We start from the raw sequence: 14,436 nt of genomic DNA, 5'->3' as shown, positions 1-14,436 counted from the left end.
GACTTGACCCCCCCGCTTTTAATGTTTTGTAGATTAGTTCGAAAATTGTTCAAAAATCCTCTCAGGCTACGGCAAACTAATATTTCAGTATCAAGTTAACAGCTAAAAACAGTAAATAAAATACTGAAGTCCCCATTCTGTATCAGCAGGTCTCAAACTACATTCAATTAATTTAATGTTGTGAATCAACCGTTAAAGTTGTTAAAATTGCTTCCATTATTCCATAATTTCCCTTTTGTCTACTTTCGACATGTTTTAAAACTGTTTCATCATTTGAAGATAGATTCAAGGGAAGATTTTGACGATTTAGGACTATTTTAGATAAAAAGTTAATTAGGTTCGCTACAACAGAGCCTTCTAGAGAAGTTTACTGCTATAAGATGGCGGCTATTTATTAACGCCGGCAAGTCTGTCATTTCGCATCTCGTTCTCTATACATGTTCTAACGCCGTCGTCTGTCATTTCGCATCTAGTTTCACATACAGGTGATATCTACCGTAGCCGTATATGGCTGTATGTTTGTAGCAACTAGCAACTGGGCGTTGTTTGTAGCAGCTGTCGGCCGCAGTCAGGTATTATCGTTTTTTTATATAGCGGCATAAGTTGAACATGATATTTACTCTCGGTCTGTTCCTCATTGCGTCCTTAAGACCGCGCAGACTGTGTTTTAGTTCCGCTTTACCAGATATAATTCAAAAATCGGAATTTGGATGTTTGTGAATCATTCTCGAATCTTCCACAGCCGAATCGCGAATAATCAGAGATTTCGCACGCCTGTATTGTATTTTCGCACGCCTCTATTGTATTGAGTTCATTTTGTCCACACTTATATACTGTATTAGTGGTGAACACTTCTGCCTTTTTCAGAGATGTGATGAAGGTGGAAGTGTTTGCCGAAACATGTCAGGTATTTAAACCACCTATAACTATTGTCTGGGATAAAAGAAAAATTCGACTAATTCATTATTGCTGCCCCTGATAGTGTCATGTCATAATTGTGACGGTTTTATGGCGCTGCTGTCAAATAAAATGTTACCTATTAACCCAAATAAATCAACAAATAAGCCACACTGGACTATGAACCGCAGGATTCAAAATGAAGGAAAAAAGTGGCGGCTTATAGTCCGAAAATTACGGTACGTGGAAATCCGGGTTACATTGCCAGCTCGTTTGAAAACCGGGGACTACCTGTACTATGATAGACGTCCAATCATGTGGAGTCCAGTCATCCCTCTGTTGTGAATTTAAATGAGTTAATCACTGGTAGACATTCAATCCATTTGAAATGAGAGGGTGGCAGTAAATGAACAAGTCAGGCCTCCATGATTGTAGTTACTTTACATTCAAGTGAGTACTGGTATGCAAAAAAATTAATATTAAAACATAGACATCATCACTATTGACGTGTCACTTCGTCATTCTTTGCGTGATGCCTTATCAGAGGGGGTTGAGCTTCATTTAGTAATAGCCGAAGACGGCAGACGCTCATGTCGGATTTAAGCGTGGATTTACTTACGATTGGAATTAACTACGAAAGTTGTACCGCATACAAACAGGAAGGATTGTCTCAGGAGTGATTTGTTCGAGGATTCATATTTTTCGTACCATGCATGCGTGATTGAAGCATTTATTCGCAGGAATTTTCTTCTTTGTTTACACATGGAGGCGGCTACTTTTCGTAACTGACTAGCCTCACAGTTTACTTTTGACTAAGAATCGAGACTGTTTTATATCCATATCTATAAAGAATACAGAGATTTAAGCATTTAGTCACAATATTTTTTGTGAGAAAAGCTTCTTTTACGCCAGGCAGCCGCTAGCCTCATTCGCTAACATATTAGGATTGTACTTCATCAATATACTGTACGTAAAATAAACGCTAACTGCACGGTTTCTTTTATTTTACCAAGAATCGAACTGTTTCTCGTCCATATCTATGAATAATTCGGGGATTTAAGCATTTATTCACAAGGATTTTCGCCAGAAAAGCGCCTTTTACGCCAGGCGGCCGCTAGCCTCATTCGCTAACAGTATATAGTGTATAATGATAATAAAGGGAAATTCTATTCTATAATAATTTGTGGTTTATATAGAATTTATTAATAATCTATTTACATATTATTTATATTTGATTCTGCATGTTTTCCTCAAGTATTAAGTTTCTGATGTTAAAAAGAGTTATTATTTATTAGCTGTTGAAAACTTGCAGTAAAAAAAAAAAAAAATTAAGTTGCTATTTTGGTCAAAAACGTATATGATACTGTACGTTAAAAATTGCTATTGATCCTGAAAATATAGGGATTATCTCTGCATTTGGTGATTTTTGTGCCTCTAGTGTAAAATCTGAGACTTTTATAGCCATTTTAAGTTTGTCATACTTATATAAAAAAATAATTAATCGGGATTTTTTTAAGGGAACGACTTTGAACTTTTTGGATGCCACTGCTTATGGAGACTCATATATGGCTAAGGTAGATTGTTGACTGTTTTGGTTTTAGGTCGGTAGCAGCTTTGGTTTTGTGAATATTTGGATTTTTAAGTTTTTGAAAATAGGCCTCCTACGAATCGGCCCCGTTTCCTGTGTCATGTCAATAGGTTATGAAGTTTATGATTAAAAGAATTTTTTTTTCTTTTTTCCTCAAAAATATACTAGCATTGGCCGATACCACACAGAAACGAACAAAACAGTATTGGAAACCAAAAATTGTATCCATGCAAAATTAATAATTATGGTTGACATTTGGAAATTAATCAAACATTCCCTTTTTAACTACACAAAAACCTCACTTTCGAAAATGTGTCACTCTGCCTCATTTTACTCTGCCAGGTCACATTTAATTGTATTTGATTACCCAGTTTTGTCGATGGAGTGTACATTTAAAGTGTCAGCTTTCGTTTAGGACAGGCAGGAAATGAGTAGCAAACCGCGCCTTTTCCAATCCGGCTTTTCACGCCTGGAAGGACTTCGGCGTGGACGGGCAGACAGACAGACAAACCCACGGACGGACTGTCACAGGGGATGCGAGTGTTCTCTTTATCACCGTGGACGAGCGGATGGAGATTGTGATGTTTTTTCGGAGCCTTGTTTGCATTTAAATGTGTTTAGAGTCCTGGAAGTGTGGGACGAGAGAGAGAGAGAGAGAGAGAGAGAGATGGAAAGACGACGACAAAAATCTACTTGGAAAAAAAAGAAGCAATCATACTCGAGAATAAAATCCTCACCAAGGCTTAAATTCCTACCTTGAATGAAATCCTAACCACGTTTGGAAAGTAAATCCATTTCTGTAATCACTTGTGTCGTCTTGAACCATCATTTGAAACCCTGTCATGAAAGCCTCATTTTTCCAAGTTAGTTGAAAACTCCAATAACACTGTACAAATTTATGCTCAGCCACAAAGTGAGGAGTTAGAGAATACTGTATGCCAAAAGTTACTAAGTGATAATTTTTTCACCTGAGGCAAATGCAGTGCCTGGGTGTTAAAGTTTCAACTCTTAAGCCGGCGTACGTGGCAAGGACCAACATCGCCTGCGGTGGGAAAAGCTAACTCACAGAAAGAAATATAATCAGAAAAGCCACATTTACTTAGCAGATGAAGAGAAACGGATCGAAAAAGTTAGGGAGCGCAATGACTCCAAACCACTTTGTTGGACAATAACATCGACCCTTCCGTCTGCGTTTGTGCCGCTGTTAATTGCTGGCAACAAGTTCAGCTTTTAATGAGAAAAAGTGTTGATCCAGGAAGTGCTGATTTGAAAAAAAGATGAATCTCAAGACAGCGGGGAAAAGTGGATTAGACGAGAGCAACGGAGTAGAGCTTGACATTTGCAATACTCGGGGAAAAAAGTAATGAGATTTCCCTGCTGGTGCGATTCTCTTAGACTCTTGTCGCTCATCGTTTTTCGAATGCGGAGCTACTACCGTTCGGAATTTGAATTGCTCTTGTATGAAAATTACAGTTGTGAGTGCTAAATGACAAGCAGGTGTTCAAAGGAAGTTAACCCTTTAAGCGCCGAGTTTTGCATACTTTGACTAGTTTGCACCGAAAGTTGGCAGATTTCCATTTTTCAGTGCAAAGTAGTAACTATACGGGCATCTCATTTGCAACTCTGGCTTGTTAAAAGTCAGCAATGTTGCATGTCATAATTTTTGCCATAGTAATAATCAGGGCTGAAAGTGGGCCGGAACACAGGTCTGATAAGAGATTTGGTGCCGGAACGGCGCAGAACGGTTCTTTGATCCCTAAAATATGACAGCAACTGTCAAAACCCCAAGCTAAAAGCAACCTGCCTGGCTGCCACACAAGCATCTACAAGAGGAAAACGATTAACTAACATCAGATTTACATAAACAAGTGTAAACAACAAACAAGCATAATAAAGTGCTTGTGTTGCATCATCCCTTTCCACTAATATTTATTATTTATTTATTCGAAGGACAGCATGGAGCTCCACAGCTGTATGACGGGTCGCATCGATGTGCGCATGCGCTCAGCTAACCACCCTCTCTGGCCTGAACTCCGTTCAGTTGGCTGGCATACTGACATGTGATCAGCATGGATAGTAAGCTCTGATTGGTTTAAATGCACATGTTTTCTGGGACAAAATAAAAAGAACAAGCTTGTTGAATTAATGTGATACAAAAAAGGGCAAATCAACGGAAAATTGATCAGATCTTTGAAAGAAAGGAAAGAGTTGAAGAGACTTATTTTGTTTTATTTTATTTGCCTGACCCCAGAAATAACGAACAGAAAATTCAGATTTTTTTCAATTTGAAAGCTTTATGTCGTCCTTAAACGTGATAAAAAAAACTTTTAATTTTTTTTAGTAAGAGTGTCACAATATCTCAATACGGCGATATATCATGCTATTTTGGAGGGCCGTGGCGCAGTTGGTTGCTAGAGTTGTCCTTGGACCGAAGGGTCAGTGGTTCGATTCCCGGCTATGACTGCCCACTGTCGAAGTGCCCTTGGGCAAGGCACTGAACCCTGATTTGCCTCCAATGGGTTAACAGCGCCTTGCATGGCAGCAGCCCCATTGGTGTGTGAATGTGTGTGTGAACGGGTAAATGTGTACTAATGTAAAGCGCTTTGGGCATGGTACCCATGCAGATAAATGCGCTATATAAGTACAGTCCATATTTTGCAACCCGATTCGCTTCCGCCAACTATCGATACTTTTATTTGACATATTGGCCCTACAATGGAGTATGGATGCTGTAAACTGCTCATTCAATGTTTGTTGAGCAATTCTTTGGCGGTACACTAGGGGCGCTCAAGAGTCACGGTGAAGTTAAAGTGCGCGCTAGTCGTCTAGCGAAGAAGAGAGTGGAATGAAAAAAGTAAAAAGCTTAGTGAGAACGGTGGAGGGAAAAAGTGAGAAAAGTACTATCAATCACACGTGTGGACACACTTTCGATTTTACACCAACAAGAAAGGAAGTAAGGTGAACAAGGACTTGACTGTATGCAAGAATTGTGTAATAAAATAAGGTTAGCTGGAAAAACAGTAATTATGCACAGCCACTTGCAGCTGGTGAAGAAGTGGTCATAGCTTTCATTACCTGAGATACAATTTTCCAGCGTAATTAATTTTTTTTTATTAACATGTATTATTTTGATGGCATTTAGTGTTGAATGATCCAAAATAAACCAGGACCCTAAATTGGATGGAAATGAATATCAAACAAGCCTACATAAATTTTTTTATATTTATTTTTATATTTGTACAGATATTATTTGAGAACCACTTTCCATCTAAATTACTACACAAACTTATTACTGCCATTTTGATACAATAAGCTATAAAAATGGTTTGAATAGCTTCCCAGATATATAAGGTGATGTGCATGTTAATTTATATAACCTACATATTAAAAATGAGTAATTATTGCTTATTTCTATACATTCAATTCATAAATATTTTTTAATTCACTCAATACACACAAAAAAATCAGGATTTAAACTCAAAAGCTATTAAGTAGCTAATATTTTTTGCTTAATTTTGTTGTTTATAAGGTGAGGAAGAATGTGACTGACTGAGTCTGACATCTCAAACAGTGGTCGAAGTGCTCAAACCAATGTTTGTGGCAACAAAGGTCATATACGAAGAAAAGAGACCCAACAATTCTATCATTGCCCCACTCCAAGCTCAACTGCTTACTGACACCTACAGCAGTGTTAAAAATTTTAAAGAAATTAATGGTGCCATTCATCATGATCTCTCCAAGAGATATCAGTGGTTGTGGTTTGTTCCCTCTATTACAGTATGTGCAGGTACAAAATTTGCAGTCGTTTTATATTTTACAGCGATGTTGCACAGAAAGGGTCACTGTTTAATAAACGACTTAAACAGTATAATTTTCCATTTTGAAATATCTTGGCTTTCGTTTTAACAGTTGCATCGTAGAATATCATATATCAATTTTCTGACCAATATATCGATAATTGCTGTATCGCGAATCGTATCGTATCGTGAGGTGCCCTGAGGTTCCCACTCGTAGTTTGTATATGGCGGAAAACAGTCAAGACAGAAAAAGCAGTTTCTGCTCTTGCACTCCTCTCTAAAAGAAACTGCTGTATTTTAAGCCAAAACAACTGTTGTGTTTGATAGAACAATAGGTCTACTGTATATGCTGCCGTAGCAGATTCATGGCGCATTAAGCCCCCGAACTATTTTTAATTTGTCCGTTTTACCCTGAAAACCCCCGTTTACAGACGTCGCGCAACCACTTTTGTTTCAACTCAGCCATAAAACGTAGGTAATTAATATATTTATTATTCAAATTGTCTGTCGTTTTTAGCTTAGAATAATTAATTGATGTCTCATATTTTGTTTAAAAAAAAAAAAACGACTTGAAAAAATTATTCACTCACATATTTTAAACTTTTAAGCAAATTATGTCACAATGAAAAAAATTGCATCTGTAAAAAGATTACGGATATCTACCTCATAACTATCGCTTAGTTGTATTTTTTTTTTGTTACTGTCGCATTTTCTCCGATATGTTAGATGATAAATAATTAATCCTAACAAAGGAAAAAAAAAAAAAAAAGTTTAAAAGCGTAAATATATGAAAAACAAAATCTCGACCACTTCTTCATGTCTGCGATTTCTGCATCGCGACCCTTGTCATATTACCATGTTTCACCCATAAAATCCCCCCAAAAATCCAGCTGTGTCTTGTCACCCGGTGGTACATGCTACGTAGAGTTTTTGGAATTACAACAAAGTAAGTACGTGATAATATCTCGTTAAAATCGTGGCGTCTTTAATTGTGCTCCTGCGGGCTCTCACCTCCAGTTAGGGTTTTGCTGTTTAATTTTTTTTTTTTTAAGTGCCCTCCTGTTCAAATTTTTCTTCCCTCAGAAAATTGAGATTTTATGCTTTCCAATCATGTATCACACACGCATATCGGACAATTTAGAAAATTGGCCAAATTGGGGTTCTCAGAGTGGAACTTCAAGTTACCTGAGTGTTTTCCGCCATATACAGTGTATCACAAAAGTCAGTACACCCCTCGCATTTCTGCAGTTATTAAAGTATATCTTTTTATGGGACAACACTGACAAAATGACACTTTGACAGAATGAAAAGTAGTCTGTGTGCATCTTATATGATATAGTTCATTTATTTCCCCCTCAAAATAACTCAAAATATAGCCATTAATATCTAAACCCCAGCAACAAAAGTAAGTACACCCCTTAGAAACCACGTACTGTACATCCCTAAATGTCCAAATTGAGTACTGCATGTCATTTTCCCTCCAAAATGTCATGTGACTTGTTACAGGAGTGCTGTCAGCATTGCTGCAGAGATTGAAGAGGTGGGGGGTTAGCCTGTTAGTGCTCAGACCATACGCCGCACTCTACATCAAATTGGTATGCATGGCTGTCACCCCAGGAGGAAGCCTCTTCTGAAGACGGTTCACAAGAAAGCCCGCCCGTCTCATCAGACCATAGGACATGGTTCCAGTAATCCATGTGCTTTGTTGAAATGTCTTCAGCAAATTGTTTGCGGGGTTTCTCTTGTGTTTCTTGTGTCAGGGTTAGATTAATAATTAATCACTTAATATATTCCATTTCATTGTGCATAATGTAAGTCTTTTATACTTATTTTTTTATGTATGTTACTTTAAAATACAAGTTTGAATGAAAATCAGTTTCTCATGTATGCCTTGTTACAGTAAGTGTAATGCAGTAGCCAAATGCATGTGTGAAACCTTTTTTTTTTTTTTTTTTTTTTTAATTCCAAAGCATAATTAGCTTAATGCTAATATGCAACAGAAATGCTGCACTCTAATGAATGTGAAAAAAAAAGAAACTGCACACCAACACCTCAGTGACATCAACATTTGCGGACAAGAAATATAACAACACTCACAAGCATATACTCATTGTAATCTGCCAATGTCAAGAACAAGTTACATCACCAAAGCAAATCACAGAAATTGTGAGCTATACTTCCTTGCATTGTTGAGTGAATTTATAATATTTTTCTATTGTACTATATATATATATATATATATATATATATATATATATATGTATGTATATATATTTATATATATTTATTTATATTTATATTTATATTAGGGCTGTCAAACGATTAAAATTTTTAATCGAGTTAATTACAGCTTAAAAGTTAATTAATCTTAATTAATCGCAATTAATCACAATTCAAACCATCTATAAAATATGCCATATTTTTCTGTAAATTATATATATATTCTGTAAAATAAATTGTTGGAATGGAAAGATAAGACACAAGATGGATATATACATTCAACATACGGTACATAAGGACTGTAGTGGGCATTTTACTCTACTGTCATTTAAATCTGTCTATGCTGTCCTCACTCCGAAGCGTCTACTTTTTCCAAAGCTAGACAGCTAGTGAACGACGCCTTAATAATCAGACTTCTTCCTTTTTCATCTGATTTATGAATAAAATGGCCTCAAACCATTGTCCTCTTTAGACCGTCGTAAAACTACAAAAAAAAGTACACAAGCATTGCATTAGCAACAACGTTAGCTTAGCACGCTATACAGGTTCACTAAACATAAACAAAAAGCGTCTCATACAAAAAATATAACATTTCGCTTACTAACATAAAATGTACATTCTTTACAACAACCATACTTACGGACAAATCTTGTCCAAGGATCATATAAGCACAACATTACAACGTAGGCGTCAGCCCGAGACGTCGTGCAGCCATATTGAACTGGCAAGAACACAATAAACCATGTTGCAAAGCGACCACAAGAGTTCGCTGTTAGCACAAAAAGCCTTGCTGTAAAACTTACCAAAAGGCAGAATACTGTCTGAGCGGGACATGTGCGTTAATTGCGTCAAATATTTTAACGTGATTAATTACAAAAATTAATTACCGAGTGTTAACGCGATAATTTTGACAGCCCTAATTTATATATGTAATTTCGTTTATCTGCTGTAATTGGCTTTGTTTGTGAAAATAATGTTGATTTGCCATGTTAAATATTGACCATAAGAAGTGTTCTTAGTGAGAGGAATTTCAGGGTATTAAGTGCTGCTAATTATATGTTCTTTAATTCATATGCTATTAAACACTTCAATTACAGCCCAAACCAGCCTTGAAACACAACCCCCTTCCTGTAATTGAGTTTTTTCAAATTAATTTCCAGCTTACGCAACCTCATGGGAGTGTTCTTTTATAAAGCAGAAAGTCGACGTGATGGAACAAATGTATTTCTACAATTATGGAGGGGAAAATAATAAATATAAGATCAAAGCACTTGCTGGCATGTTTGAATTTTGTCTCTCAGGATCTACTGTATTTGTTTTTTTATTGTTAATACTTTGAGTCAATCTTTGCTTGTAAACATACCGCATCCAGTGAGTATGCACCTCAATCTTCTACCGTGGCCACGGAGCGTATAGAGCGCATAGAGCGCATCAGTGTCCTATTAGATTAGATTGCAGTTGTGTAGTGCTGACCACAAAACTCTGTAGCCAATTAAAAAGCTGCTGGGAGTTTTTCAGAGCAGCACAAATAGCAGCCCAATAAACCGCAGAGGTGACGGAGTTCATGTGTTTTGGATTGAAAACATTTTTTTTCACATTTTGAACAACTTGTTTTTGTTGTTAAAAATGGAGCTTGAGTGTTGACTTTCCAAACTTTATCACTGCCAATGGCAACTGAAATCTTTCATTCGCCCATCCAAGTCAAAATGAATTGGACAACAAGCGCTGGCTGTGGCACTGAAACATGAGCATTGACTGCCAATCCTCCCAATTTAAATGAACTGGACGTCTGTTATTGTCAATGGCAGGCAATGAGTTAAATGCTATTAAATGAGGTCTTTATGGGGTTAACTTTTTTAAACTACCAAAATAGTCACTAGCCCTATAGCTTTACGTCCGCATGTCTGCAAGCAACTTCCATTTTAGAATTTCTCCATCCAAAACAAAAGTGAAGCTAGAGAAACATTACTCATCAAAATCCCTTAAAAAAGACAATTTGGAAATACCGCATCCATTTGCCATCATCACGACAGAGGAGGACAACATGATCATGAAGGCAGATGTGGAACCAAGCTCGTGCCACCACAAAGACCGGGTGTTTTTGTAGCCATGTTGCTGCTGTGTTATAGCAGGTATGTTCTTCCAATCCCTGCATTTTCATGTGTCCGGTGCTCAAAAAATACTAAAGCTAATATTTTGCACATGAAACGACTTGTTGCCTTTGATATTGTTATTACGATGATGATTTTAATTAAGATAATCTATAATAGTATTTATTACAACCAAAGAGGGGTGGCTGGGAGACTGTGGCTCGCCTCGCGACGGATCATCGGCTCGATCCCGTGATCCCAACGACGAGCTTGTTAACTGCAGCAACTTTAAGATTTGCTATTGGAGCTGAAATTACCGAGGACAGCGGGAGAAAGCCTGTCTGTAGGCCGCCGAGGGCCTGCATAATGTCGGGTCAAAGTTTGGCGAGGCTGTCAAGCCCCTCGGGAGCTCTGCTGTCTGATATCACATTCTTGTATGCTATTTATTCTAATAATTTTATTAATTGTGATTTATTGACCTATTTTGCACATGCACCAATCGTGTTAAATAAAACAAGAAATGGAATCATGTTGAAATGTTTTATTGCTATCAATATCCGCAATGAAAAAGAATTACATACAATTTTTTTGTTTATATGATACTTTGTAGTATTTCCTTGTAACAACAAAATCCGTGTCAGCCCTTCTGCGTTCAGCAACTGTAAAATTATTTGTAATTTCACCTCATTTAGGTCACTCAAGTGGCTGGCATATCAATCTATACCTCACGTCAACACAGGCTGACAGGTTGTTATAATTTTGTCCATGAATGATCAGCTAAGTGATAAGAACAATCATACAATCTCATGAACAACTCATCTAGGAGTATGAACCTTTTGGTACCTCACGATATGATGTGGTTTGCGATACAAAGCTCACGATAACGATGATCTGACGATATGGCAATACAACGATTATCGATACATTGGTCAGGAAATCATTCTATGATATTATACAAACAACTAACGAACAAAAAAACAAGCTTCTGCTGTAAATTGGAATGAGTTTATCACTAGTAGACGTCCAATCCATTTGGACTGGGAGGGTGGCAGCGAATTAGCTGCCATCCCTCTCACTTCAAACGGATTGAACGTCTATGGCCGTCAGTGGCAGCCAATGCCAGGCAATGAAGTAATTTTGGGCCATTTAAGGTCATTTACCTGTTGATTTTCAGTTACTTCCTGTTGATTTTGGATTTTTTTTATGGGTCACTTCCTGTTTATTTTGTGTTACAGAACAGGAAGTGACCTGGGAATCACCCAAATGAATAGGCAGTGACTCAAACTCAACAGGAAATGACCTGTAAATGCCCCAAAATGAACATCAAGTGACCTGTAAATGCCCCAAAAATTGGACCGAATGACTGTGAATGCTCTGGTTTTGAATGAACGAACGTTCCCAGTCTAAATGGATTGGGCGTTGAGCATCGTCAATGGCAGCCTCTTTTTTTTGGACACCTTTTTAAAACGATATCTCGATTTTTGACAGGAGCATATCGATAACCTTTTGGGATACAATGTATCACGATCTGTCACCCTTTCGATATTTTGTCACACCCCTAGTCTCATCTACTTCATGCTGAATCCATTTTTGGAGATTCCATGGGTTCCTCTTGCTTGATTGTGCAGTTTTAACTTTGTCAACACACTGCCTACTTCAACCGCAATTCATGTTATTCTTTGTAAACCGGAAGTTCGGAGCAGACATTTTCCAAGATGGCGCAGTCCATATTTCGTTCAGGAAACTTGTTTATTAACAGTGTTGGGCACGTTACTTTAAAAAAGTAATTAGTTATAGTTACTTACTACTTCTTCCAAGAAGTAACTGAGTTAGTAACTGAATTACTCTATGGTAAAAGTAACTAGTTACCAGGGAAAGTAATTATTTCCGTTACTTTAAAAATAAGTTGTTGTATGTCATCCGTTAGTTTAAAAAGAAGTTGTTGTACGTCAAAGAATTTGAAGTTTTCTGAGCAGTATTCGGGTCAGTTGAATAGAGAAGAACAGACAGGTAGTTGTGTTATAGAACCTTGTAATATTTATTGCACCTCACCAGCAACAGATTTATCCTACACTTGATGTGCAAAAAAAAATAAACAATAAACAATATAATAAAATAACAATCAGCAGTAAACAATATAAAGTGAGTTTAATCAATTAAATCTAACTCTCACAACATGAGACAACTGGTCAAGTAGACATAGCCTACTGTACTTCAAGTATTTTGACTTGAAATAGTGTTTATATCTCCACCTCGTAAAGGACAAATTTTCCTCTGAATGCTCTGCCATCATATCCCTCTGCATCTGTTTTGCGTGTGTGTGTTTGCCGCACACGCTGTTCCGGTTTGTGTGTGAAAACACCGGCTCTGATTGGCTTACCATGACACATGACTCTAACCCTCAGCCAATAACAATCACTTACATCGCACCTATCCAGGTGGTGCATTCAGGTAGCCTCGTCCCCCTACTCCTCCCGTCACCCTCAAAGCGCCTGCCGTCCTCAAGATGGAAGCAGCATTCTTGCTGGCTGACAGTGGGGGATGGGAACGAGGCTAGCATTCAGGTGTAGCAAACACAGAAACGTTAGCAAGCTTTAGAAAGCATTGTCTAATTGAATGAGCAGGGACAAACAGCCTAGAGTCATAAGAAGTACGTGCTGTAATATTTTGAACAGAATTATCCAAGGCACCATAAAGTGCACACGGCGCCAATATTGTTTTGCCCACATGATGCGGGAGTGAGTTAGGCTAGGTCCATACTACAGGTCTTAATGCACGAATCAGATTTTTTGTCATATCTGTTATTTTGGTGTACCCATTCAGACTGCCTTTGTCCATTGAGACCATTCAAGTATTACGTATGCGCACTAATTCGCAGTCCGACACGCGCTGAGCAAGACGACCCGCATGCGCAGAAGCATCAAAACAAATGACCACACATGCTGGCTGTCATCTGTCATTCCAGGGATATCATATTTTGCTTTTTAAAAAGAGGACACAAATAACAGAAATAATCCCAGTTTAGGCTTATATTCAAAGTATATGGATCAATAGCATGCACGCACTGTCCGTGCATGTCACACACACATACGGGCAGTTTGCCTCGACTTTCGGCCGTGTAAGCAATGTTGAAATATTGCTTATATTTAGCAGACAGAAAACCGATCATTCTCAGGCTTAGCCTCAACCCATTTTTATTTTTTATGACTGTTGTTGAGCCGTGTTCAAGGCAAGCTAGGAGCTAATAACGCACAGCTGCACCGCTACCGTAGCGTCTCTCTCACTTTTTGATGACGTAATTGCTGCATGAATTTTGATTTGAGAGACTGGACAGTACAGACCGCCGCGACAGTCTGGAAAAATGTGGCCCAGATCGGATTTGAACCACATACAAAAGTGACCCAGATCGGATTTGAAATGGTCCAGTTCTATGCGACTTGTCACGTTCAGACCGTCAAGTTAATGCCTCACTTGAATCGGAAAAACACGAAAAAAATCGGATTCGTGCATTAAGACCTGTAGTATGAACGTAGCCTTAGAGACACGGCCTGCCGAGAGCCGTACGTTTGTGTTAATGTAGAAGTTATATGTGCTATTAAAGAAACAGAGTGCCAGCACGTCTTGTGTGGTATATATTTACTAAGAAAAAGCACAAAACAAAACACGTGCGCTATTCTCGAACCTGAACGCACCCCAAGTCTTGGATGACAAATAAACAGAGCAGAGTAGACTCGCTACGGCTGGTAGTTTCTTCAATTTATTCAGAGTAAGTAACGCACCACTTTTGAACGTCAGTAACGGTAACTGCGTTGTAACGGAGGAAAAAATGATTAGTTAGATTACC

General features: G+C 37.9%; 1 protein-coding gene across 1 annotated transcript in view; it reads right to left on the bottom strand.

The window, feature by feature from the left end:
• The window catches only part of mtnr1bb (melatonin receptor 1Bb), a 112,416-nt gene that overhangs the window by 23,922 nt on the left and 74,058 nt on the right, over window positions 1-14,436 (bottom strand). The gene's annotated exons all lie outside the window — the stretch shown is intronic.

Source organism: Corythoichthys intestinalis, chromosome 18, assembly GCF_030265065.1.
Source record: "Corythoichthys intestinalis isolate RoL2023-P3 chromosome 18, ASM3026506v1, whole genome shotgun sequence".
Lineage (NCBI taxonomy): Eukaryota > Metazoa > Chordata > Actinopteri > Syngnathiformes > Syngnathidae > Corythoichthys > Corythoichthys intestinalis.
This window is presented reverse-complemented; position numbering and strand designations above follow the sequence as displayed.